The sequence below is a fragment of the Chiloscyllium punctatum genome, chromosome 15 (assembly GCF_047496795.1).
Source record: "Chiloscyllium punctatum isolate Juve2018m chromosome 15, sChiPun1.3, whole genome shotgun sequence".
Taxonomy (NCBI): Eukaryota; Metazoa; Chordata; class Chondrichthyes; order Orectolobiformes; family Hemiscylliidae; genus Chiloscyllium; species Chiloscyllium punctatum.
The window spans coordinates 93,524,615-93,550,242 of NC_092753.1; the positions used below are offsets into that span (position 1 = coordinate 93,524,615).

General features: G+C 43.4%; 1 long non-coding RNA gene across 25 annotated transcripts in view; it reads right to left on the bottom strand.

Moving 5' to 3' along the window:
- Positions 1-25,628, bottom strand: part of LOC140486508 (uncharacterized) — a 327,762-nt gene that overhangs the window by 53,479 nt on the left and 248,655 nt on the right. For all 25 annotated transcript variants that reach the window (XR_011962617.1, XR_011962616.1, XR_011962611.1 and 22 more), the window contains one exon: positions 15,709-15,773. This is a non-coding gene — a long non-coding RNA (uncharacterized lncRNA). The remainder of the gene's footprint in view (positions 1-15,708; positions 15,774-25,628) is intronic.

Below are 25,628 nucleotides of genomic sequence, written 5' to 3' on the forward strand. Positions count from 1 at the left end.
GCTGAACAGGCTTTGGGGAGTCAGGAGGTGAGTTAATTGCTGCTGTATCCCTAGCCTCTGACCTGTTCTTGTTGGCACTGTAATTATATAGCTATTATATATTTACTAATATATGAACTAATCTGTAGTTCAGTTTGTAGTCAAGCAATGGACAGTGGAAAATTCAGCGATGGTAATGCCATTGAATACCAAGGGGTGTTGGTTAGATTCTCACTCTTCTTGGAGATAGTCATTATCGGGCATTTGTGTTGCATGAATGGGACTTGCTATTTGTCAGCCCAAGTCTGGACATTGTACAGGTCTTGCTGAACTTGGCTACGGACTGCTACAACATCTGAGGAGTCGTGAATGGTGCTGAATGTTGTGCAATCATCAGCGAACATCCCCAATTCTGACCTTAAGACAGAGGAAAAGTCTTTGATGAAGCAGCTGAAGATGGTTAGGCCAAGGACACAACTCTCAGGAACTCCTGCAGACATGACCTGGAGTTGAGATGACTGATCTTCAACAAACATCTCTGTATGTACTAAGATTGTCCCCAACCAATGGAGAGTTTCCCACTGATTCTGGTTTCGCTAGGGCTCCTTGATGCCACACTCGGTCAAGTGCAGCCTTAGTGTCAAGGGCTGTCATTCTTACCTCACCTCTGCCCCACAATTCAGATGGCTGAAGCATCATAACTGAATACCTCTCATTCCCTGCCTCTTCCTCATCCACACTCAGCTGCATGCCAACCTACAGCTCGGTAACCTCTGGGAGAGACAAAAGAAAACCGCAGAAATCAATCCAGGGCCGACAAAGTAAACATTCTGTGGAAAATCTCTCTCCCGCCTTGTTAGGTGATGGGAGTTAGTTTCAGAAAATCACACCCAGTGACTCTTGCTGCATTAAGCCTGCATTTCAAAAACACCTTGCATGACGTTAGGAAGTTCCAAAACACCTTATTGTTCAGGGGGTCCCAATACATTTTAGTGTAAAAAAAAACTACTTCTGAAGTGCAGTCACTATTGTGCTGGGAAACACCAAGTTTTACATAGCATGCTCTCACAGCTAGAAATGACATAAGTGACGAGGGTGTGGAGGTACTGGTGTTGGACTAGGGTGCACAGAGTTAAAAATCACACACCATCAGGTTTTGGTCAAACAGGTTTATTTGGAAGTTTCCTGAAGAAGGGCTTATGCCTGAAACATTGATTCTCCTGTTCCTGGGATGCTGCCTGACCTGCTGCGCTTTTCCAGCAACACATTTTCAGCACTGCTCCTTCATCATCCTAGTTACCTGAAGAAGGAGCAGTGCTCCAAAAGATAGCACTTCCAAATAAACCTGTTTGACTAACCTTATGTTGTGTGATCTTTAGCGTAAATGACTAAAGCAAGGCAGACACAGACTTTGGTTTCATCTGAAACACAGCACCCAGCCTGGGGAGCACACCCTGAGTACTACACAAAATGTTTCAGTTTGGATTTTGTGCCCAAGTTCTGTTGATCTAGATTTGTACCAATTGCTTGCTTTTCATTTAAGTTGCTGGCTTTGCCAGCAATGATTATCCAGCCCTAATTGCCTAGGGACAGTTTACAGGAAATCAACCTGCAGCCCCATGTAGGGCAGACCAGATAAGGATGGCACATTTCTTTCCCTGGAGAACATTAGTGAACTAATTGATAATGGCTACCACCATCTCTTTTTTAAAATCCTAGATATTTTTTACTGCATTCATGTTTCACAATCTGCCGTGGTGGGAATGGAACCCATTTCTCCTGGTCATTTGCCAGGGGTTCTGGATTACCACTATGAAGCCACCGTGAGCTGCAAAGAAAACTAAGCCTGCATTGCTCATCCCTGAGTGCCTGAGAGAAGGTAATAAATAGCTGGCTTCTTGAACAGCTGTGGTCCTCGTGTTGTTGGAACCATCACAGTGCTGGCTCAAGAAAAGGGAACCACTTACTAATGATCCCGCTGTATTTATCTACAGGCCAGATTGAGGATTATGCTCTTTATGGTCAAATAGATTACTACCTAGGCTCATACCTGAAGATTGGCAAGATGACATCATTTACATTGGGTCACCTATCACATGAAGTATTGAACCCAAGTCTCTGTCAGGACAAGACAGGAGAAAATGGAGATGTAGCAGATTTAACTAAACCCAGATTGGATTATATGTCCCTTACCTCTTCATTTTGTTTTTGCTGCTGCCAACGAGTTGCTAATTGTTCAGGATTGCCCTAGAGTCTCCAGCAATTGAAAATTAATCTCCAGGACACAGCTGAGAGCAAAACAGGAGCAAAATAAATCCCTGGGAGCATCAAAAGCAAACTATAAATAGATTCCTTTTGAGCAATTTGCATTTATTAATCATTAATAATATTGGAGATGGAAAATTCGCTGTTTGACTGATCTTCAGGAGTCTTTCATCCAATGTTTTCACAAACTCCTATCCATCCCATCATTCCCGACAGCTGAGGTGGTTATATGGGATGGGTAGAAGAAAGATCAGTTGACTTTATGGATAGATTGCACATCACCAGGGTATATGTCATGGCAGCATTATGAGAAAGGTGAGAGATTGTGTGAAAAATTAGCATTATTGACCTTATCACCTCAACCGGCCTTTGAAGATTTCAAGGCTGGTAGCTCAGATTTGGGTAACTTTTGCCATCCATCTTAGCACAGACCAAATTTGGAAAATTTCCTTCATGCCAAAGCCCTGGAAGGTGTCCATAATCTGAGAGAGGTCAGCCTTTATATCTTTATATTTGCATGCCAAAAGGTTTGTTAATTTTTTTTCTCTGTGAAAGTCAAAATGTCTGTCTTGGGCAGTTGCAGCGTTGTGTCCTCGATGGATCGTGCATGCTCCGGGGAAAGCTAGGAGATTGTACAGTTAACTCCCGTGGTGTAATTCTAAACTATACAACCTACTACCTCAACCCGGAGGCAAGCAAATGTTTCCAAATCAACATCACATATCGTTTCTTCATTTCTTCAAAACATAAATCCTCCCTCATAAGAAATGGGAACAGGAGAAGGCCAATTGACCCATCAAACTGGCTCTGCCAATCAAGATGATCATGGATGATTCACTTGGCGTCTCAACTCCACTTTCCTGTCTGCCCAACCCCACAACCCTTAGCTCTCTTGTCAATCAAATCTTTGTCAAACCCGGTCTTGAATATATTCAATGACCCAGCCTTCACGGCTCTCTGGTGAACAGAGCTCCAAACGTTAATGCCTCTCTTTGAGAGAAGCAATTACTCCTCACCCCTGGCTTAAATGGAAGATCCCTCCTTTACAAACAGTGTCTCCTAGTTGTAGCTTACCCAAAGACAGGCAACATCTTCTTTGCACCAATTTTTTGCAGCCCTTCAGAAACTTTTTAACCAATAATTGTTACTCTCTTTCTTTGAAACACCAATGACTATCCCTTTACAATCAAGGCCAACATTCCACTTGCCTTCTCAATCATTTGCTGTACCTGCATACGAACTTTGTGTGCGAAATATATATGAAGATATCCAGATCCATTTATACGGGGGCATTCTGCAGTCTCTCCATCTAATTAATATGCTGCTTTTGCATTTGTTCTGCCCAAGTGGACATTCTCACATGATCCCAAAATGTACTCCACCTTCCAAACTATCAATACTCCTTTGCAGGCTGATTGCACCCTGTTCATAAGTGTTTTGGGGGAGACAGTTCCAAATTTTCACAGTCGTTTTGTGTGAAGTAGTTCCACCTGACACTACATTGAATGAGCTAGCTCCTACTCTCCCATCTTCCTGCCCTCCCAAATCTTACCTACCTTTGTGAAACAGTAAAGTGCCATTGTCTTACCAAACCTTAGGGCTGCTCTCCCATGAGAGGAGTGATCGTTTAACCTGAGGGTCATCACATCTAAGGTGAGGGGAGAGGGTGAGAAGGAGAAACCTTTATGGTAGCCTCAGCTGGTACAGGATTTGAACCTTTGCAGTTGGCGTCACTCTGGAGCACCACCAGCTGTCCATGCAACTGAGCTAGCCAACAGGCTATCTTTGTAAAATTAGCAACATTGACCACACGGTCGTTGGTCCTTTCGCCAAAGTCATTAACATTGGTCATAAGTAGTTGAGGGCCTGCAATGATACCTGTGGGACTAAATAAGTTTTAATTTGTTTACTTGAAAACACTCCATTTACTATGACTACCTGTTTCTTATTTGTCAGCCAACCTTCTATTCATGTTCATATGTCACAGCCCCCGCACCATGAGCACTCACTTTGTGCGGCAACCTTTTCTGTAGCATCTTATAAAATACACTGCATTTTCTTGGTTCCCCTTTAGCTTGTTACATCCTCAAAGAACTCTAACAAATCCATGAAATGAGATTTCCCTTTCATGAAACGATGTTGACTCTGCCTGATGAGTTCCTAAATGTCCTGATATTTCTTACTTAATAATGCACTCGTGAGTGGCCATGGACTTGATGGGAGTGATGGGGATACGAGCAAAAGTGTGGAAATATATCAAAGATGTGTTTCAGGGTCTCATACACCTTGAACAACAGTATCTCTGTTCTAGAGATCGGTCGAACACAGACGTTGGATAAGCGTGGGTGAGAAAGGAATTGAGAAGTAAGTCAACAGGAGTAGACGAAAAGAAGGGAGCAGTCTCCTTAAACATTGGTGAGAATTAGTTGGGCCAAATGGCCTGTTTCTGTGTTTTGAGCTTTGAGTTATCTACATAATCCAAACCATTTTCCTAATTCAACAAATGCAAAATACTGCAGACGCTAGGAATCTGGAATAACAAAAAACAAGCAAATGCTAGAAATACCTAGGAGGTCTTGCAGCATCTGTGGAGAGAGAAACAGAGTTAACACTTTAGCTCAATGACCGTTTGTCAGAAGTGGGAAATGTTTAGGATGTGACAGGTCACCAGCAAATGCAGGGAAAAGTCTGTGGATTGGGTGGAAGGTAGGAGAGGTTACATGACAAATGGACTGATGGTGAAAGGAGAAGCAGGGTAATAATGGGTAACAAAAAGAAAGTTTGGAGGAGGTATAAACTATAACAGCTGAACGACAGCTTTGTTCTTTGTTCTTTGACAGCATCATACTGCATCGCAGGGTCACATTCTTCTTCGGAATAGGTGAAGGCCATTTGGCCCCTCTGTCCTATTCTGCCATTCAAAGCTGATCTCTATCTTAACTTCATTTAATCGCATAGGTCCTGTAAATCTTGATACAATTTTGATTTAATAGAAAATGCAATCTGCAATTGACCCTGACCCTCAGCAACATTTTGATGTTGCTTGTTCCAGATCACCATCATCTATCGCTTCCTGACATTATCTTGAACAGCCTGGTTTTAATCTTGAAGTTATGCTCCCCATTATGCTGGGCTCTTCCACCAGAATGAATAGGCTCTCTCTACCTGCTACATCAAACATTGCAATTAGTACTCTAATCTTAATTTTCCATCCATTGCCCACATAGTTCAAAGCAAGACAGAAGGACAGATAAACACTGGGAACCATAAGAATAGGCCACTTAGCCCCTCAAATGCTTTCTGCTATTTCACCTCTTGGAAGTGGGGACAACAGTTCTGATTGCCAACAGGAAAATTGTAACTGACACGGCATGCGTTGGGAGAAAGAAAGACAGTGGATTTTGCAGGCAAAAAAGCAATGTACATTGGAATGGAAAATGTATTAGTAGAATGAATCATGGACAGCAGTCAGAAACATCAAAGCATAATTAAGTTAGAAAAGGACTTGAGATCTTCGCTGAGTGTGTTTTAATCAGGAAGGGTCTACCAGGACCACGGCAGCTATAAGACCACATTGCCACAGACCCATAGAAGCGAGCTTGCGTAGTAGACTTGACCACAAGATCGGATCTACGGGTTTATGGCGACTGGCAGCATCTGATGATGACAAGATGACGTTGCTGGGGATTTCAGTCCTTATGATTCCGGTGACAAGATGGAGAGAGAGAGAAAGAGAAGCGAAACAACACAAAGCTTTATTGAAATATCCAAGTCAACCCACTGACAAACTCAGACATCAAGCAGATTACATTAGTTAAGGTCCAGTGAACACATATATTCAGCTACAGTGTATGTCCCGCAGTTTCATTTCCACTGTAAAGATTCACTCTGCATTCTGTCCTATTGATGCATGCCAGCATCCATTTACATTGCCACCATGAATCTCTGGATTAGTGGTGCTGGAAGAGCACAGCAGTTCAGGCAGCATCCGAGGAGCAGTAAAATCGACGTTTCGGGCAAAAGCCCTTCATCAGGAATAAAGACAGAGAGTCTGAAGCGTGGAGAGATAAACTAGAGGAGGGTGGGGGTGGGGAGAAAGTGGCATAGAGTACAATAGGTGAGTGGAGGAGGGGATGAAGGTGATAGGTCAGGGAGGACGGTGGAGTGGATAGGTGGAAAAGAAAATAGGCAGGTAGGACAGGTCATGGGGACAGTCTCTACGCTTTGGGCTCTCCGCTTTTATTCCTGATGAAGGGCTTTTGCCCAAAACGTTGATTTTACTGCTCCTCGGATGCTGCCTGAACTGCTGTGCTCTTCCAGCACCACTAATCCAGAATCTGGTTTCCAGCATCTGCAGTCATTGTTTTTACCATGAATCTCTCTTTAAGAATAGGCAGGGGTCTTCAAATATAGGATCTTGTGCCTGTATTGCCATTCAGTTTGAGCATAGCTCCTCTTGTCCTCTAACTCCATCCACCGGACTTACCTTCCTACCTCTCAATAGCCAGAACTGCTAAAAATCAATGAATCACACTTTTGACATCATTGACTAACTTATACGGTTCCAAATTTCCACAGTCCTCTTGTGTGAAGCAGTTCCTCCTCACACTATTCTGAATGATCTAGATCTTACTCTCCCATCGTCCCACCTTCCCAAATCGAGCCTAGCTGGTTGGGTGCATGCCTACCCAAAGTGTGGATTAATGTTACTGTGTCAGCCAGTGAGATAGAGGCAGGTTTGCTCTTACAGTCCCTCAAACAACAAGCACAGAGTCTTCTTATGCCCCAAAGAGCAAATAGAGTTTAGATCAGAGTGGTGCTGGAAAAGCACAGCAGGTCAGGCAGCATCTGAGGAGATGATTCCTGATGAAGGGCTTTTGCCCAAAATGTCGATTTTCCTGCTCCTCTGATGCTGTCAGACCTGTTGTGCTTTTCCAGCACCACTCTGATCTAAACTCTGGTTTCCAGCATCTGCAGTACTCACTTTTGTCCAAAGAGCAAATAGTCTATTTTAAAAGTCCCCACATGGGTCATTACACAGAACTTGAGACTGAATGAAGGCAGGAATATTCTCGAAGAGAAAGCAGGTTAGTCACAAGTGAATAAAATGATCCTCAATCTCTTACAGAAAGGTGGTCCCAAAGACTGGAAGAACTTCCAAAAGAGAGAGTACAAAGAGATCTATTTTGTTTAATCAATCTGATTCAAAGGATTAATCTGTAGACCGGGTGGTTACTCAACTAGGCTAGAACACAGCAAGTGGGGACCCCACGGTCTTCCTGCCTTGATTACATTTGGGGCAGGAATGCATTCCTAGTAAGGCTGGCACATGTTGTCTGTCCTTAATCTGGAATCACATGTTGGCAGTTCCTTCCTTGGAGAAAATCGGTGAACCAGATGGTATTACGACAACGATGCTAATCTTATTGTCACTGAGATTAGATTTTATTTCCAAATTACACTATCAAAATTGAAGTCCCACTAGCTGCCACAATGGGATTTAAACCATTGCCCCTACAGCATGGAGCACAGATTATAGCTCACTGTAAACAATCACTCTGCATTCTGTCTTGCCAAACGCATCACCGTCATCTCCTCCCCCAGTGAGATGTTTGATTGAGGGGGCTCACTCTATTTGTACATGGCAGCAACAAACACTGGGTCCCTCTCATCCCCAAATCTGAACCTTGTGATCTGGAGCCCCTCTTCCAATTTAAGTCCAAAATCTGAGCTGATATTTTAGTAAAATATTGAGAGACCACTGCATTTTGAATAAGATGTTAAACTGAGGACTTTGTGTCTGCCTGTTCACGTGTATATAAAGCACCCCACCTTAGTTCCTGAAGAAGTGTGTGCTCATAATATGGTGGCAAACATTTATTACTGAGCCAATAACAGATTATTGTACCGTCACAAAATACAAGAAGTCATTCATCCATTTGTAATTATTCCAGCTCTTTGAAAAGTATACTCAATTTGTCCCACTGCCACTCTCCTCCTTCTTTGTTGTCCTGTAAACTATTCCAATGATCCCATATTTATTCAATAATTATTCAGTTGTCCCCAATTCTCCTTTGCAAGTTGGTTTTTTAATCTGTTTCCGCCACCCTGGGCAGCATTGCTGCCTCACAGTGCCAGGGACCTGGGTTTGATTCCAGCCTCAAGAATCCACTGTCTATGTGGAATTTGCACATTCCCCCCCTGTCTATGTGGATTTCTTTCGGGGTGCTCTGGTTTCTTCCCACAGTCCAAAGATGTGCAAATCAGGTGATTGGTCATGATAAATTGCCCATGGTGTTAGGTGCATTAGTCAGGGGCAAAGGTAGGGGAATGAGTCTGGGTGGGTTACTCTTTGAAGGGTAGGTGTGGACTTGTTGGGCTAAATGGCCTGTTTCCACACTGTAGGGAATCTAATCTAACTTCCAGGCTGGGCATTCCAGATCAGAGTAACGTACTGAGTAAAACAATTCTTCTCATCTCCCCCTTGGCTGCTTGGCCAATGACCTTTCTCTCTCTACCTCGCTTTCCTTCTTTATGACATTCCTTAAAACCAATTCTCTTTCGATCATCAGATATGATATTACCTTATATGGCATATTTTGTGCCTTAGTTTATATTGCTCCCTTGAAGAGCGTTAGGATAAGTTATTGCATTAAAGATGCTATATAGATATAACATGTTGTTGCTATTGTGTTTAAAACCTAGGTCCTTTGGTTCCTGACCATATAAGCAATAATTTAAAAGGCATTTAGATGGGTATATGAATAGGAGGGATTTGGAGGGATATGGGCCAGGTGCTGACAGGTGGGAATAGATTGGGTTGGGATATCTGGTTGGCATGGACGGGTTGGATCAAAGGGTCTGTTTCCATGCCGTACATCTCTATGACTCTAAATAAACAGTTTCTCACTCTACTTGGTCTCTCAAAACGTTTTAGAGTTTTCAGCATAACCAGTTACTTTCCAATTGACCTACTGCACTGTCAGATGAAAATTTCCAGCTTCTCTAATGTCTCCACCAACTGAAAATCCTTCAGCTGTGGCACCATCCTGGTAAATCCCCTGTGCACCCTCTCCAAAGACTTGTCATCCTTCCTCAAGTGCAGTGCCCAGAACTGGACACAATACTGCAGCTGGAGTCTGTGTCAGTCACTAAGAAAGGGTTAATGTGACTACCTTGGCCTCAATGTGGTCGTCGGGAAGTTTTGGTGCTTTCCGTTGCTCTTTGCACCTGATTGCCCAACAAAAATCAAATCAAATTCATCAGCTGTGAATCCTTCTTATACATCAGACATTGAGACATAAGCACTGGGTAGCCACAGAAAAATGCAGCTTGCAGGGCAAACTCCAAGTGCCTGAATAAGGCGACCCAAGCTGCACCCAGGATTGGCCAAGTTCAGATGAGTCTACCCGCAGAAAATTTATTGATAAAAATGTGTCTGTTTCCAAAAGCAATTTGATACGGTGTCACGCAACAGACATGTCAGCAAAGTTACAGGCCATGGAATAACAGCAACATGAATATAACATTGGCTGATCAAGTTGACAGGAATCACAGAGTAATGGATGGTTTTTTTGGACTGGAAGAAGGTTTACTGCTGAGTTCTCCAGGCCAATGGAACTTTGTTTTTCCTGAGAAATATTACTAACTTAGACCTAAGAGTACAGGGCACCATTTTAAAACTTGCAAATGGTATGAAACTTGGAATAGACAATAGATAATAGGTGCAGGAGTAGGCCATTCTGCCCTTCGAGCTACCACCACTCATTATGATCATGGCTGATCATCCTCAATCAGTATCCTGTTCCTGCCTTATCCCCATAACCCTTGATTCCACTATCCTTAAGAGCTCTATCCAACTCTTTCTTGAAAGTATCCAGAGACTTGGCCTCCACTGCATTCTGGGGCACAGCATTCCACACAGCCACCACTCTCTGGGTGAAGAAGTTTCTCCTCAACTCTGTTCTAAGTGGCCTACCCCTTATTTTTAAACTGTGTCCTCTGGTTCAGGACTCACCCATCAGCGGAAACATGCTTCCTGCCTCCAGAGTGTCCAATCCTTTAATAATCTTATACGTTTCAATCAGATCCCCTCTCAGTCTTCTAAACTCAAGGGTATACAAACCCAGTGGCTCCAATCTTTCAGCGTAAGATAGTCCCGCCATTCCGAGAATTGACCTCATGAACCTACGCTGCACTCCCTCAATAGCCAGAACATCTTTCCTCAAATTTGGAGACCAAAACTGAACACAATATTCCAGGTGCAGTCTCACCAGGGCCCTGTTCAGCTGCAGAAGGACCTCTTTGCTTCTAGCCTTGATAACGGTGAAGAGGATCGTTTGGAACTCCGAAAGGATGATGATACACTGGAGGAATGGGCAGACAGGTGGTAGATGGAAATCAATGCAGGGAATTGTGACGTGATACATTTTGGTAAGAAGAATACGGATGGACAATACAAATTAAAGGGCACAACTCTAAAAGGGGTGCAGGGCAGAGAAACCTGGCTCCACCTGCGCAGAGATCACTGAAGGTGAGCTGTTATTAAAACGTAAGACAATCCTGGGCTTTATCACTAAGGCCGTAGAGTATAGAAGTAAGAAGATGCTGAATCTCAGCTGGACCTTCGTGTCCTCAACTCTGTACTTTGTAAAGACTTTGGATAGAATACAGAAAAGATGCAAAATTTATTCATTCTATGATTTCAGGCCACAGAGTTGCTATCAGTGCACCTTACCCAAATCCTGGAAGGAAATGCAGATGATATTCAGGAGGAGGCAGTGCAATCCAAACCAAAGTAATTTGCTATTTTGAGAAAATTCTCATCATCCTGTTACCTTAAGTCATGCCTCCCCCATGGTTACCAACACTTCTGCATTGGGAGGAAGAAGGAACTGAGAATGACAGCACCGTTGCTAAGTTTGCAGCTGACGCAAAGATAAGGGGAGGGACAGGTAGTGTTGAGGAGGCAGAGAAGCTGCAGAAGGACTTGAAAGTCTCGAAGAATGGGCAAAGAAGTGGCAGACGGAACAAAACATGGGGAAGTGTGAGGTTATACACTTTGGTAGGAAGAATAGAGGTGTAGACTAGTTTCTAAATGGGAAAAATACTTAGGAAATCTGAAACACAAAGGGACTTGGGAGTCCTTGTTCAGAATTCTCTTAAGGTCAAATTGCAGATTCAGCCTGACCAGCTGTGCTTTTCCAGCACCACACTCTTGACTCTGATCTCCAGCATCTGCACTCCTCACTTTCCCTGCAGATTCAATAGGCAGTTAGAAAGGCAAATGCAATGTTAGCATTCATTTTGAGAGGGCTGGAATACAAGGGCAGGGATGCACTGTTGAGGCTGTAGAAGGCTCTTGTCAGACCACATTTGGAATATTGTGAGCGAATTTTGACGCTCATGTCTAAGGAAGAGCGTGCTGGCATTGGAGGGGACCCAGAAGAGGTTTACAAGAATGATCCCGGGGATGAAGGGTTTGTCATATGAGGACAGGTTCAGGACTCTGGGTCTATGCTCAATGGAGTTTAGAAGGAGGGGCTGCTGATTGAAACTTACAGAATACTGGAGGCCTGGATAGAGTGGATGTGGAGAAGATGTTTTCATTAGCAGGAAAGGCTAGGACTCGAGGGCACAGCCTCAAAGTGAAGGGATGACTCTTTAGAACCAAGATGGTGAGGAATTTCTTCAGCCAGAGGGTGGTGAATCTGTGGAACTCGTTGCTGCAGAGGGCTGTGGAGGCCAAGTTATTGAGTGTATCTTAAGATAGAGATTGATAAATTTGTGATTAGTAAGGAGATAAGTGTTAAGGGGTGAGGGCAGGAGAATGGGGTTGAGAAACATAACACTCGTGATCTAACGGTTGGGCAGACGTGATGGGCCAATAGGCATAATTCAACATCTATATGCCAGTGAGAAGATTTTTGCCCCATCTATGTATCTATCCCTCTTCACAGCCTCTTTCAGCTAGTTGTAGAAGCTCATATCTGTTACCAGTCATCCCTGAGGTATGCCCTGATCACCCCAACTGAGGCCTAACCAGCATCTCTGCCCATGATAATATGCCGTGAGTAGGGTGGAGCTCAGAAGCAGCTGAAATCTAGGCCGTTCAGTATCAAACTGGAGGAACGGTTCCTATTACTCTGCAGCATGCCACCATGGAGGGCATCCAAGCTCAGAGGTCCATTGCTGTACAGTCCAAGGATGGGGACGGTCCTGAGACAAGAACTGTAGGAGGTGAGGCATTGCCATCAATGTTTGTGGGCAGGCAAGGCGATCAGGGTGGTTCTCTGTCGATCCTGATTGCAGGTGACCGAGTTCAGTGTCCGAGGCTGTCTGGGAAGGGAAGAATCCAGGCCTCAGCTGGTGTTTCACTGTTCTGGATTAGTAGTGCTGGAAGAGCACTGCAGTTCAGGCAGCATCCAACGAGCAGCGAAATCGACGTTTCAGGCAAAAGGTCGGACAAGTCAAGGGAACAGTGCCGACCTGCCTAGCTCACCTGCCTAGCTCCTTTTCCAGCTATCCACTCCACCCTCCCCTCCCTGACCTATCACCTTCTCTCCTCCCCCACTCACCCATTGTACTCTATGCTACTCTCTCCCCACCCCCCACCCTCCTCTAGCTTATCTCTCCACGCTTCAGGCTCACGGCCTTTATTCCTGATGAAGGGCTTTTGCCTGAAACGTCGATTTCGCTGCTCGTTGGATGCTGCCTGAACTGCTGTGCTCTTCCAGCACCACTAATCCAGAATTTGGTTTCCAGCATCTGCAGTTATTGTTTTTACCTTGGTGTTTCACTGTGGCAGGGAAGTCAGTGTGGGGCCTGGTGGCCATCTTGTGCACAACACTGACTGCTTGCACCTAGTGACCGAAACGATGTGGGAAAGGAAAAGAGCTAAATGGAGGTCACACAACCAGCTGAGAAATGGTGCCATAGAAACGTAGAAAACAGGATCAGGAGCAGACGATTCCAGCCTATTCCACTTTTCATTATGATCATGGCTGATCGTCGAAATCAATATCCTGCTCTCCCCATCCCCCACCCAGCCCCCCATATCCTTTAATCCCTTTAGCCCCAAGCACATTACCCAACTCTTTCTTAAAATAATACAATATTTTGGCCCTGACCATTTTCCTGTGGTAGAGAACTCCACTACTCTCTGGGTGAAGAAATTTCTTCTCATTTCTGTCCTAAATGGTTTGCCCTGCATCCCTCGACTCTGGACTCCCTGCTCATTTGTAACATCCTTCCTACATTTACCCTGTCTAGTCCTGTTCAAATTTTAGAGGTTTCTACCAGATCCCCCCCACCTTGCTCTTCTAAACTCCAGCAACTGTTGCTCTAACTGATCTAATTTCTCCTCAATCTCTCTGGATCATCAGACCGTGACCAGATGGGTGGCCATTCGGCCAGTGAGTAAAGAATTGACTCGGCGTCACACGTTCAGTAGCAAGACATTACGATCTGTAACATGTGCCTGAACGGAAAGAGACTTAGTTGTATAACTTTCAAAAGGGAATTGGATAAATTCTTGAAGGGGAAAATAAGATTGCAAGCTAATCTGGGTGGACAATTGAACTGCAGTTCATGACATGTGTTATAACAGTGGGAAGCTTGCTATCGATCACAGTCTGTCATGTCTGGCACAGTTTGCTATGTCTGACACAACCTGCCATGGCAACAGTTGCTATGGCGACTGCTGCCAGCCAAGAAAAGCAAGAACAGCTTTGAACATTATTTGGTAACTCTTAGACTTTGTAGCTGACAGGTCCCAAGTGGACTGAGTCAGGCAGGCTCAGAAGTCCTACTTGTACAATTTCTGCTTATTATTGTTGGCTGGGAAAATCAGACTCGGGCAGACATCGGGTTCAAAGAAAGGATTAGGCCCAGGGACAATAACTACAAATATACACGTAGACACTCTCACTGCCCGGATAATCGAACGAGGTGCAAAGGCGCAGATAGGACGAGGTGCCCATTTAGGAGTCAGAGGAGTGGATACTCAGTGACCTTGTCTGGTCTCAAACAGGGTGGAGGTGGTCTCAAAATGGGGCAGGCTCCATTCTTGAAGGACAACACACTGAGTGCAGAACAGCCAGCTGTTTCAGACCCTCTTCTGATATCGATTATCAGAATATGATTGTGACACAGGAGGAGGGCATTTGGCCCATCAAGTCCACACTGGCTCCCTCAATCTACAACTCATCTAGTCCCAAGGCCTGCTCTCCTTCAGATCATTATTTAGTCTCCTTTGCAAATCTCACAAATGAATCTGCATCTTGTGACATTACTAGGATCCCATTCCTCATCTTTGGTTGAATGGGGACAAGGCAGGAGAATGGGGGTTCAGAAACGTACCAGTCATGATTGAATGGGGGACAGACTGGATGGGCTGAATGACCTAATTCTGCTCTTGCATCATGGCCTTATGGCCAGTGAAGTATGTTTATTTGGACCATCTCTGAGGGCTTTTGGTACTTGATCAAATGAAATGGTTTAATTTCTTTGAGGGGGAGGGAATTGCTTTCAACATCTTCATTGCTGCTCACCCAGGAACCCCACTGCCCAAGATTAAGAGTCTTCCTCAGCCTTCTCCGGTCTCACAAACCACCTGTTTGGGAGGAAGTTTCTGCCATTCCTTATTTGCAGGAGTGTTTCCTTCCTATCTGCCCTGAATGATATGGCTCAGAGTTTGAGTCTATATGCTGTCTTGCAACAGAGTCATAGGGATGTACAGCACAGAAACAGACCCTTCGGTCCAACTCGTCCATGCGACCAGATATCCTAAACTGATCTTGTCCCATTTACCAGCATTCGACCCGTATCTCTCTAAACCTTTCCTATTCGCATACCCATCCTGATGCCTCTTAAATGTTGTATACATGCACCACTCTGTGTTAAAAAGTTGCCCGTTAGGTGCCTTTTAAATCTTTCCCCTCTCACCTTAAACCTATGCCTTTTAGTTCTGGACTCCCCTATCCTGGGGAGAAGATCTTGGTTATTCGCCTTATACACGCCCCTTGTGATTTTATAAACCTCGATAAGGTCACCCCTCAACCCCTGATGCTCCTTATTCTTTCTTATCAAGAGATGGGTACGAAGGAACATGGATGTACTTTCATACATCCCTCTAAAAGTCTAGGAGATAAGCTGTTACATTTTCTGAGAGATGAAAGGTGGTCCCCAAGTTCACCACACTGTCCCTTCACCACCCCCCACATCACCATCCCAACTACAATGGTAATAAACCATTGATAATAAATTCTTTTACAATGAACAGAGTAATTTTGATTCAACAGAACCAGTACCAGATGAGATCAGTGGCTTTAGCACTTATCAACCCCAGAAGTCCCCCTGATCTGTGGTGAGCTTACTCTGAGGACTATCTCAGCAGACCAGTGTGGGATCCGAGGGACCACTCAATCACTGCTCATGAGGAATAAATAATAAAACATGTACTACCTTGATTCTGATGTCCAATTCCAGCATTTGTCATTTGAGTGTGAATTCTGTAGACGGAGCTCTATCTGTGTTATATAGAAAGGGAAGTAGATGTTTAGTCTTCCTTTATCAGTATCTGGAGAGTCATGTGACAGTTTCCCCTGAAACAGTGAAATCAGAAGTCATGACATTGTCCATTGAAGCTGTGCAGAGAACAAGGATCAGCCAAGAGGCTGTGGGGAGGCGATAGTCTTGCGGTACTATCACTGGACTGTAGACCCAGATAATGTTCTGGGGACCTGGGTTCGAATCCCACCATGGTAATGAAATTGGAATGTAACTGCCCTCTGGCCAATTAGGGATGGGCAATAAACACTGGCCTAGCCAGTGAAACCTTCACCCACTGAATGAATAAAGGAACCAAGGCAAGGTTCAATTAGTTTGAACTCTCCTCAATCATTCAGCTACTGACGCAAGCACCAGTTATAATTTAGTCTGTAAACTTACTCCTGGGTATATGTTATTCTACATGTTAACCTCCCAACTCTCCCTTAATTAGATGTCAGTCTGTAACTCACTCTCGAGTATTCATTGCTCTATATATTGATTCCCCAATTATATTCTAGCCTGTATATCAGCGAATGGTTAGAGTGTAGAAAAAAAGCCTTGCCTCTTGGCCACATGAACCTTTACCATTCAGATGCTCATCCAATTCCTTTTTGAAACTTAGGATCCACCCTGCCTCCTCCACACTCTCACACAGCGACATTGGAGATCCTAACCACTCACTCCCTCAATAATGACACTTTTGGTCCTGTTAAACTTGTGTCCTTTAATACCTGACCTGTCTACTCTGGAAACCTCTCTCCATCCACCTCGCGATGATGAGCATCTCCATCAGATCTCCTCTCAACCTTCTCTTCGCTAAGGAGAATAACTCCAATATTTCCTATCTATCTCTACGACAGTGCCAAAACAACAATTATTAATCCTTTCTGCATTCTTTCCAATGCTGCCACACGCTCCATAATGTGTAGAGTCCAGAACTTGTTAAAAATCTCTAGCTGAAACAAAAACCAGTGTTTGATAATGGTTAAAGGCTGCTCATTGCAACCTTCTCAGGGGCAACTAGAGATGGGCAATACCTACATTTCATAAATTAATAAAAGAAAGTCATTTCCTTGCTTTTGTACTCTGGGCCTTATTTATAAAGTTCAGGAATCTTGTTAATGACTTATTAATTACTTTCTCAATCTGCCCTGTCACCCTCATCGAACTGTGTTTATCTGCCCCCATATCCCCTACACCCCCTTTAGAAGTGCATCTTTTTGCACACTTCCTTTCCTGGTTCTTTTAAATGAATCACTTCACACTCCGCTGCATTACAGTTCACCTGCAAGATATTCATCTGCTCCACAAGCCTGCCTGTGTCCTACTGAAGACTATTGTTCTTCCTTTCACAGTTCACAAGTTTTGTTTCACCTGCAAATTTTGACATTGTGACCTATAAAGCCACATCGTTAATATAAATCAAGAAAAGTGGCTGGTCCTAGACACATTCCTGGGGAATGCACATGCGGCCATGTTATTCTATATATATACCCACCAAATCCCTCAATTAAATTTCTGCCTGTAACCCTCTCCCATATATATTATAATCCAGGTAGAAACTAATGTGAAATCTTTGTAAAATAGCTTGATAAAACATTGCTGTATCTATAGACCTCTACAACCTCTCATGTAATATCTCTCCTTTTAGATGTTGCTACTGCCAGTATGTCTTACTCTAGTTACCCCATTTCTATCTTTGAAAACAAGAGGGGATGAAGTTTTCTCCTTTACCCAAGGCCAATTACTTCTCTTTCCATCTCCTTTTTGTCCTAAAGGTTCCAACTCAATTCAATTTCTATCCTTGATTTCCATCTTGGTTGTCCATTGGGAACAGAGGGGTGGGCAAGGAGGGAAGGGTTTGTGTAGGTACTCAATTTTACACCATGCCCAATTTTACCTTATGGGGTTGATTGTAAACAGGAAGTGTTAATTGTTGGATTGACTGTTGGTACTCTAAGTTCACAAGGCTTGGGGGCTAAATAAGATGCAAAGAATATTGTAGGAAGTAAGGGTGGAAAGTGAAGGGGCACTGGGTGCCAGTTAACTGGAAAATTACAAAGATCACACACTTGTTAAAAAAAATTGTATGAATTAGCCCGACAATTACTGACACACTCAGTTGAACTTCAGCCGTGTAGAAGCTTCTCGAAACAGTTGCTTGGAATGGAATTGTTGTCACATGATAAAAGGTCAGTTGATTTGAAAGAGTAGCATGGATCTTTTTTTAAGGGAAGTCATGTTTAACTAACGTGGAATTTTTTGAAGAGCCTTTTGAAAGGCTCGATGGGGGTAATGCTGTTGTTGTGCCACACATAGATCTCCAGAAAGATTTTGATTCAAGACCCCACAACAGACTTATGCAAAAATATGTTCATCCAATTCCTTTTTGAAATTTAAGATCCACCCTGCCTCCTCCACACTTTCACACAGAGACATTCAGATCCTAACACTTTTGGTTCTGTTGCTGATGGAATCAAAATATTATTACCAAAGTGAATGCAAATTGGCTGACTAAAACTATATACAGTATTCGAGCTGCGGTCTCACTAACACATTGTATAGTTATTTCCTCAGACTAGGAGACCAAAACTGCACACAATACTCAAAGTGTGGCCTGAACAGGGCCCTGTATAGCTGCAGTAAAATATCCCTACTCCTACACTCAAATCTTCTTGTTATGAAGGTCAGAATGTCATTAGCTTTCCTCATCACCTGCTGCACCTTCGTGCCAACCTTCAGCGACTGCTCCACCATGACACCCAAGTCTTGTTGCTTCTCACCAGTTACTAAACTGCCAGTAATTATGTTGACATGCACACACACACTTCCCATACTTCAACAGTGTTTAGAAATCAGAACCCTGAAAAATTTGACTCATCCTCCATCCAGGAACTCTTGTGACCAAGGCATCTTGTGGCAAGGTGGCACCTTCCCTCTCTATGGACCAGAAGTCTTGAGTTCAAATCCCACCTGTTCCAAAAGTGTACCACCACATGAACAGGTTGATTAGAAAATATGTATAACTGCTGACCACCCACTACTCTGGCTGCACTTAGTTGCTCAGATCAAGAGACAAGTCCAGAAGCTTCTAGTTGGACACTACATTTTCAGACAAACAACATTGAAATCCTGACTTGAGAAACATCACAGAGATTTCGCCTAGCCCTGCTGTTTCTTATCAGTAATGGAGAGCGAGTGTAACAACATCCTTAAAAATTAAGAGACAAGCATATATTAAACTAAATCAATGTTGGATAAACAAATAATCCAAGGTAAGCAGTACTCCCTTTGGCAGAAAAATGAACACAAACATTCAACCACCTCAGATTCACCATTTCAAAAGCATACCACTCTGAAGGGTTTGGAATGAAATTAATGTGTAAAGCTACAATGACTTTAACATGACACCTTTCATCAAAGCTCTCTGCAGCTGACAACATATTTTTCTGAAGTGTAGTCAATGCTGCAATGTGGGAACAAACTGGCTGTGAATATACACACAGTAAGATCCCACAATTGGAAATGTGATCAAGGGCAGATAACCCAATTCCATTTTACATTGTGACGTTTTGCAAGGACACTGTTGAGAAATGGGTCTGCTCTTTTTCAAACTGGGGTCAGGCTTTTTTATACCTACATTAACTGTGGGTGTGGATGAGGCGTTGTGTACCCCAAACACGTCAATTTCATGCTGAGCACTCAACATAGTGGGATGTTAATTATGTAAGTTAGCTTGCGGAGCTTCAAGATTTGTTTTTAAACGTTTCGTCACCATACGAGGTAACATCATCAGTGAGATTCTCCGGTGAAGTGCTGGTGGTATGTCCCGCCTCTCTACTTATAGGTCTTGGTTTCTTAAGGTGGGTGATGTCATTTCCAGTTTTTTTTCAAGGGAAGGTAGATAGGGTCTAAATCGATGTGTTTATTGATGGAGTTCTGGTTAGAATGCCAGGCGTCTAAGGATTCTCGTGCGTGTTTTTGTTTCACTTGTCCTAGGATGTGTGTGTTGTCCCAGTTAAAGTGGTGTCCTTCTTTGTCTGTATGTATAGAAACTAGTGATAGTTGGATGTCTCAAACAGCTCATAGTGTGGAGCCACACTTGCACAGAACAACAATGAAGTGATGACAGAGAGTGGTGTGACTAACATCATGGTTGAAGAGAAGAGATGAGGAGCATAGGAACAGGAGTGGGCCATTCAGCCCATCAGACCTGTTCCACCACTCAATAAGATCATGACTGATCTTTTGCCTAACTCCATATGCCTGCCTTGGGCCTATATCCCTTGAAACCCTTGCTTAATAAAAATTGCTGATCTCAGATGTAAATATAACAATTGAATTAGCAGGATGCTTCCGCAAGTTGGGGATCTGGAATACATTGGTATAATTTGGCCAACAAATTCATGAGTATAAGCTTGTGATGAAGGCTTGTTTGAATGGAAGGGATACCAGAGATAAACAGGTCAATGACAAAACTTCATGTATTCCCAGCTCTAAATCACTATATAACTGTCGAAATACTGGATAGGATTATATTCATTGCACTTCAGAAGAATGAGGGGAAATCTCTTGAACAATTGTAACAGGACTAGACAGGGTTGAAGTAGAAAGGATGTTCCCAATGACCAGGCAATCCATAGTGGCTTAGTGGTTAGCACTGATACCTTACAGTGCCAGTGACCTGAGCTCGATTCCACTCTCCGGTAACTGTCTGTGCCTGTGTGGATCTCTTCCGGGTACTCCGGTTTCCTTCCACAGTCCAAAGATGTGCAAGTTAGGTGGATTGGCCATGCTAAATTGCCTTAGTGTCCAGGAATGTGCATGTTAGGTAAGTTAGCCATGGGAAATACAGGGTCACAGGGTATGGAGGTGGGTCTGGGTAGGATGCTCTTCGAACAGTCGGTGTGGACTCGATGGGCTGAATGGCCTGTTTCCACACCACAGGGTCTCTATGATTTCAGATCAGGTGGTCACAATCTAAAAATATGGGGTGAGGCCATTTAGGACTGAGATGAGGAGAAATGTCTTCACCCAGGGAATGTCAAGCTTGTGGAATTCTCTGCCATAGCAAGTGGTTGACAGGCCTTAAACATCGAATATTTTCCAGAAAAAATTAGATATATTTCATAGTGCTAAAGGATCAAAGGGTATGGAGAGAAAGCTGGAACAGGGATGATCAGCTGTGTTCAGATTAAATGTTGGAGCAGGCTCAGACAGCTGAGTGGCCTACTCCTGCTCCTGGGTTCCAAGGTTTCATGTAGGTTTAAGCATCATAGAATGTTACATTACAGAAGCAGACCATTGAACCCACTGTGCCTATGCCAACTCTTTGAAATTAGCTCCACTCCTCACCTACACCTGTCTTCGACACTTGTAACAACGCTCACAAAGAACATGGAAATCCCACACTCCCTCTGTCATACATAGTCGGTAACACTCCAGAGGCTTGAATATATAATCCAAGTGGTCAGTCCTACTGATAGAGAGCTGTATTGCTAGCGGGGTTGACTCTTGCATCAGGTGTTAAACTAGTGCTACCTCCACACTCTTAGATGGAAATAAAAGGACCTCCTGTTACTGTTTGAAGGCAAAGTCAGAAGTTACATGACCCCAGGTTATCGTCCAACAGGTTCATTTAAAATCACAAACTTTTGGAGCGCTGCTCCTTCATCAGGTGACATGCTGGAGAATAACCTGATATCATGTGACTTCTGACCTTGCCCACACTAGTCTGACACCGGCACCTCCATATCATGTTCGATGGAAATCAGGGGAAGGCTTCACAATATATTGGTCAATATTTATTGGTTATATGGTCTTTACAACACTGTTGTTTATGGTAGATTGCTTAGAGCAAATTAGCTGTGAAATCTCTTACACTGCAATAGACATAATGTGCTTAGGAGAAAGTGAGGACTGCAGATGCTGGAGATCAGAGTCGAAGAGTGTGGTGCTAGAAAAGCACAGCAGGTCAGGCAGGACCCAAGGAGTAGGAGAATCGACATTTTGGGCATTCTGATAAATGGCTTATGCCTGAAACGTTGATTCTCCTACTCCTTGGATGCTGCCAGAGCGGCTGTGCTTTTCCAGCACCACACTCTCGACCCAGATAACTGTGCTTATACAACCTTGTGGTTACAAAATAGAAGATAGGTGTAGGTGAGGAGTGGAGCTAATTTCAAAGAGTTGGCATAGGCACAGTGGGTTCAATGGTCTGCTTCTGTAATGTAACATTCTATGATGCTTAAACCTACATGAAACCTTGGAACCCAGGAGCAGGAGTAGGCCACTCAGCTGTCTGAGCCTGCTCCAACATTTAATCTGAACACAGCTGATCATCCCTGTTCCAGCTTTCTCTCCATACCCTTTGATTCTTTAGCACTATGAAATATATCTAATTTTTTCTGGAAAATATTCAATGTTTAAGGCCTGTCAACCACTTGCTATGGCAGAGAATTCCACAAGCTTGACATTCCCTGGGTGAAGACATTTCTCCTCATCTCAGTCCTAAATGGCCTCACCCCACATTTTTAGATTGTGACCACCTGATCTGAAATACAAAATAGGTGAGAAATAGATGAGGGCGGCACGGTGACTCAGTGGTTAGCACTGCTGCCTCACAGTGCCAGCAACCCAGGTTTGATTCCAGCTTCAGGTGACTGTCAGTTTGGAGTTTGCACATTCTCCCTGTGTCTGTGTGGGTTTCCACTGGGTGCTCCGGTTTCCTCCCACAGTCCAAAAATGTGCAGGTTAGGTAGATTGACCATGCTAAGTCGCCCACAGTGTCCAGAGATATGTAGGCTAGGTGGATAGGCCATGCCTGATTGTCCATACTGTCTAGGAAATGTAGAAATACACGGTTACAGGTATAGGGTAGGGAGTGGGTTTGGGTTGGATGGTCTTTGGAGGGCTAGTGTGAACTTGATGGGCTGAATGGCCTTCCTCCACACTGTAGGGTTTCAATAATTCTCTGAATTTGTTGCCACTCATAACAGGACCAAGAATAAGAAGGCGCAGATTTAACTTGATTACAAAAAGTAAACAAGATGGGAGACAAAGCTTTTTTGACTCATTCAGGTCTGGAGTGTGCTACCTTAAAGTGTGGTGCATTTGAGATTCAATTGAGGCATGAGACAATGAGGTAAATAGAAACAATGTGCAGGGCCTCAGGGTACAGCTGGAAGGATAGTTATAAGTCACAATGCTCAGTAGAAGCACTTTCTGTACTCTAACAATTCCACAACTCTGTGATTCTGAAAACACTGAGATCCTTTGAAATCTGGAAAGATTTGTATTTGCACTGCACACTTGTTTCTTGTATGCAAACCATAATTCCTATGGTCATGAAGTTTTTGTTTTTAATTTTGAAGAACTTTTTTTTGTTAAATATATCTAAGTTGAGCTTCAGAATGTAAACTCACAATGTCAACCTGTCACACTGTACTTATACCCTCCCACCAATGGGGGTGCTGCAATGCCATTTGACAACTCAGCCTGCATTGAAGGCACATTTGTTTCAAACAGAGCTACATCTCCGTTTCTCAAATTTCTGTCAGTTCTTTTAAAAGCATGATAAATAATAAATGACAGCACAGCAAAGTATAAAAATAAGGTCAAAATCGACTTCATTCCTCTGTTTTCTTTCTATAGCTCTGTAATTTGTACTGCACCAGGTTATCATTCTTTCTGAAAGGATACAAACATCTCTCTATGTTAACTGTTTCCTACAATAAAATATGACATGTTCCAACAATATTAAAAACACAGTATGCCACGGAAACAATTTCTTTCCTTTAAAAAGGGAAGGAGAAAAAACGTCAGTAGTTTAAGGCTGTTTAGCGTTTCCCTGTACCTGAACAACCAGGCAGTTCTCTGTATTCAAAGCCCAGCCCACACAATAGTTAATCTTTTATTCAGTGCAGCTTCTGTTCAGTTAACAATTAGGCATTGTGATCCTAAGATCTTGAAATCTGGAGCAGGTACAGCAGTCTGACCATTAATCTAACTGACTGTTCAATCCAAGCCTGCAGAGAGACATTTAATAAAACATTCAGGCGATGCAAGTATAACTTGCAAGGCCACAATTTACTGCCCATTGCCAACGTTCCTTGAGAAGGTGGTAGTGAGCCTCCTTTAGTCCATGTGGTGCAGGCAAACCCACAGCACTGTTAGGAAGAGGATTCTAACTAAACATTGTAGCCATTGAGGGTCTTAGCCTGGCAAAGGATCAATACATCTGGGCAAACTGCACTGAAATAGTAATTAACAACATACACTGTTATTAATGTGGAAACCATCCAGCAAATTCACTAGATTAAGAGGTATTGCATGCACTGCTAATCTCCAGAATTTTCTGGGTTTGCACATTAATTGGCCATTAAATCACCACAGAAAGTTAAATCTGGTTATTAACTGTGTAAGTACCCTTCTAATGACACGATAATTATAAGCATAATGCCAATTAACCTCTTTGGACTAGAAAGGAAACAGTTTAAAGTGTTCAATCTTTTTGCAACAGGTAGTAATTGGAGTTATAGATTCAAGCACGCTGAATATTTAACTGTTTTTACTTTTTCAAATTACTTTTCCTCTCTGTATCCATTCTCTCTCGATCTCTCTCTGAATTCAGTTTGCCTTTCCTTCTCTTTTCTATGCCTCAGATAACTCTTAATTCACTTTCTTTTGCCAGCATTCTTCTGCGTCTCCCTCAATTCTTAAATCCCACTGGTTCAAGAAATTCACCCTGGCTCCAGCATTCAATGAAGTCCATTGCCCACAATGTAGTATTAACAACTTGCCCCTGCAGCAAATCAGACAGCGATTCATTTCGAACCGAGGGGTGCCGGGAAATGGGGATTGTGTACGTCGGGCACGGTCTTTGTGCATACCAGGCTCTGTACGCATCAGTTATTCTGTATGTCATGTAGCCATTTGGTGTCTGTATGATGTCATGGGTAGATGTTGGCATTCTGAACTTTGGATTGTGCATAGGCCTCTATCTATTGGACTTTAGGAGGTTGGGAAGTGACCTTTTTAAAAGATATAAAATGACTTGGGGTCTTATATGGTAGATTCAGAAAGTTTGCTTCCCCTTGTGGGAGAATCTAGGACCAGAGGGCATCAGCTCAGAGTAAAGAGAGAGAGATGAGGAGGCCTTTCTTCTCTCATGATTAGATTCCCTACAGTGTGGAAACAGGCCCTTCGGCCCTACCAGTCCACACCAACCCTCTGAAGAGTAACCCACCCAGACCTATTTCCTTCTGACTAATGCACCTAATACTGTGGGCAATTTAACATGGCCAACTTACCTAACCTGCACATCTTTGGACCGTGGGAGGAAACCGGAGCACCCGGAGGAAATCCACGCAGACACGGAGAGAATGTGCAAACTCCACACAGAGAGTCGCCCGAGGCTGGAATCGAACCTAGGACCCTGGTGCTGTGAGGCAGCAGTGCTAACCACTGAGCCACTGTGCCGCCCCATGAATAATGGATAGGGTAATGAATCTGGGGAATTCTTTACTGCAGAGGGCTTTCAAGTGTGGATCATCGAGTATAATCAAGGCTGAGGTAGAGAGATTTTTAATCAGTAAGGGAATCGAGAGTTATGGGGTAAAGGCAGGAAGGTGGAGTGGAGAATCATCAGATCAACCATGATCTCAGTGAATGATGGAGGAGACTCGATGGGATGAATGGACTGATTGCACTCCTACATTTTATAATTGGCTTACAGTATTGTGTAGCTCCTTTAAGGATGGTAGATAGGAAGGTAGAGTAGGAGGCAAAAGGAAGGAAGGAAGGAAATTGATTCAATGACAGATATCTCTTAC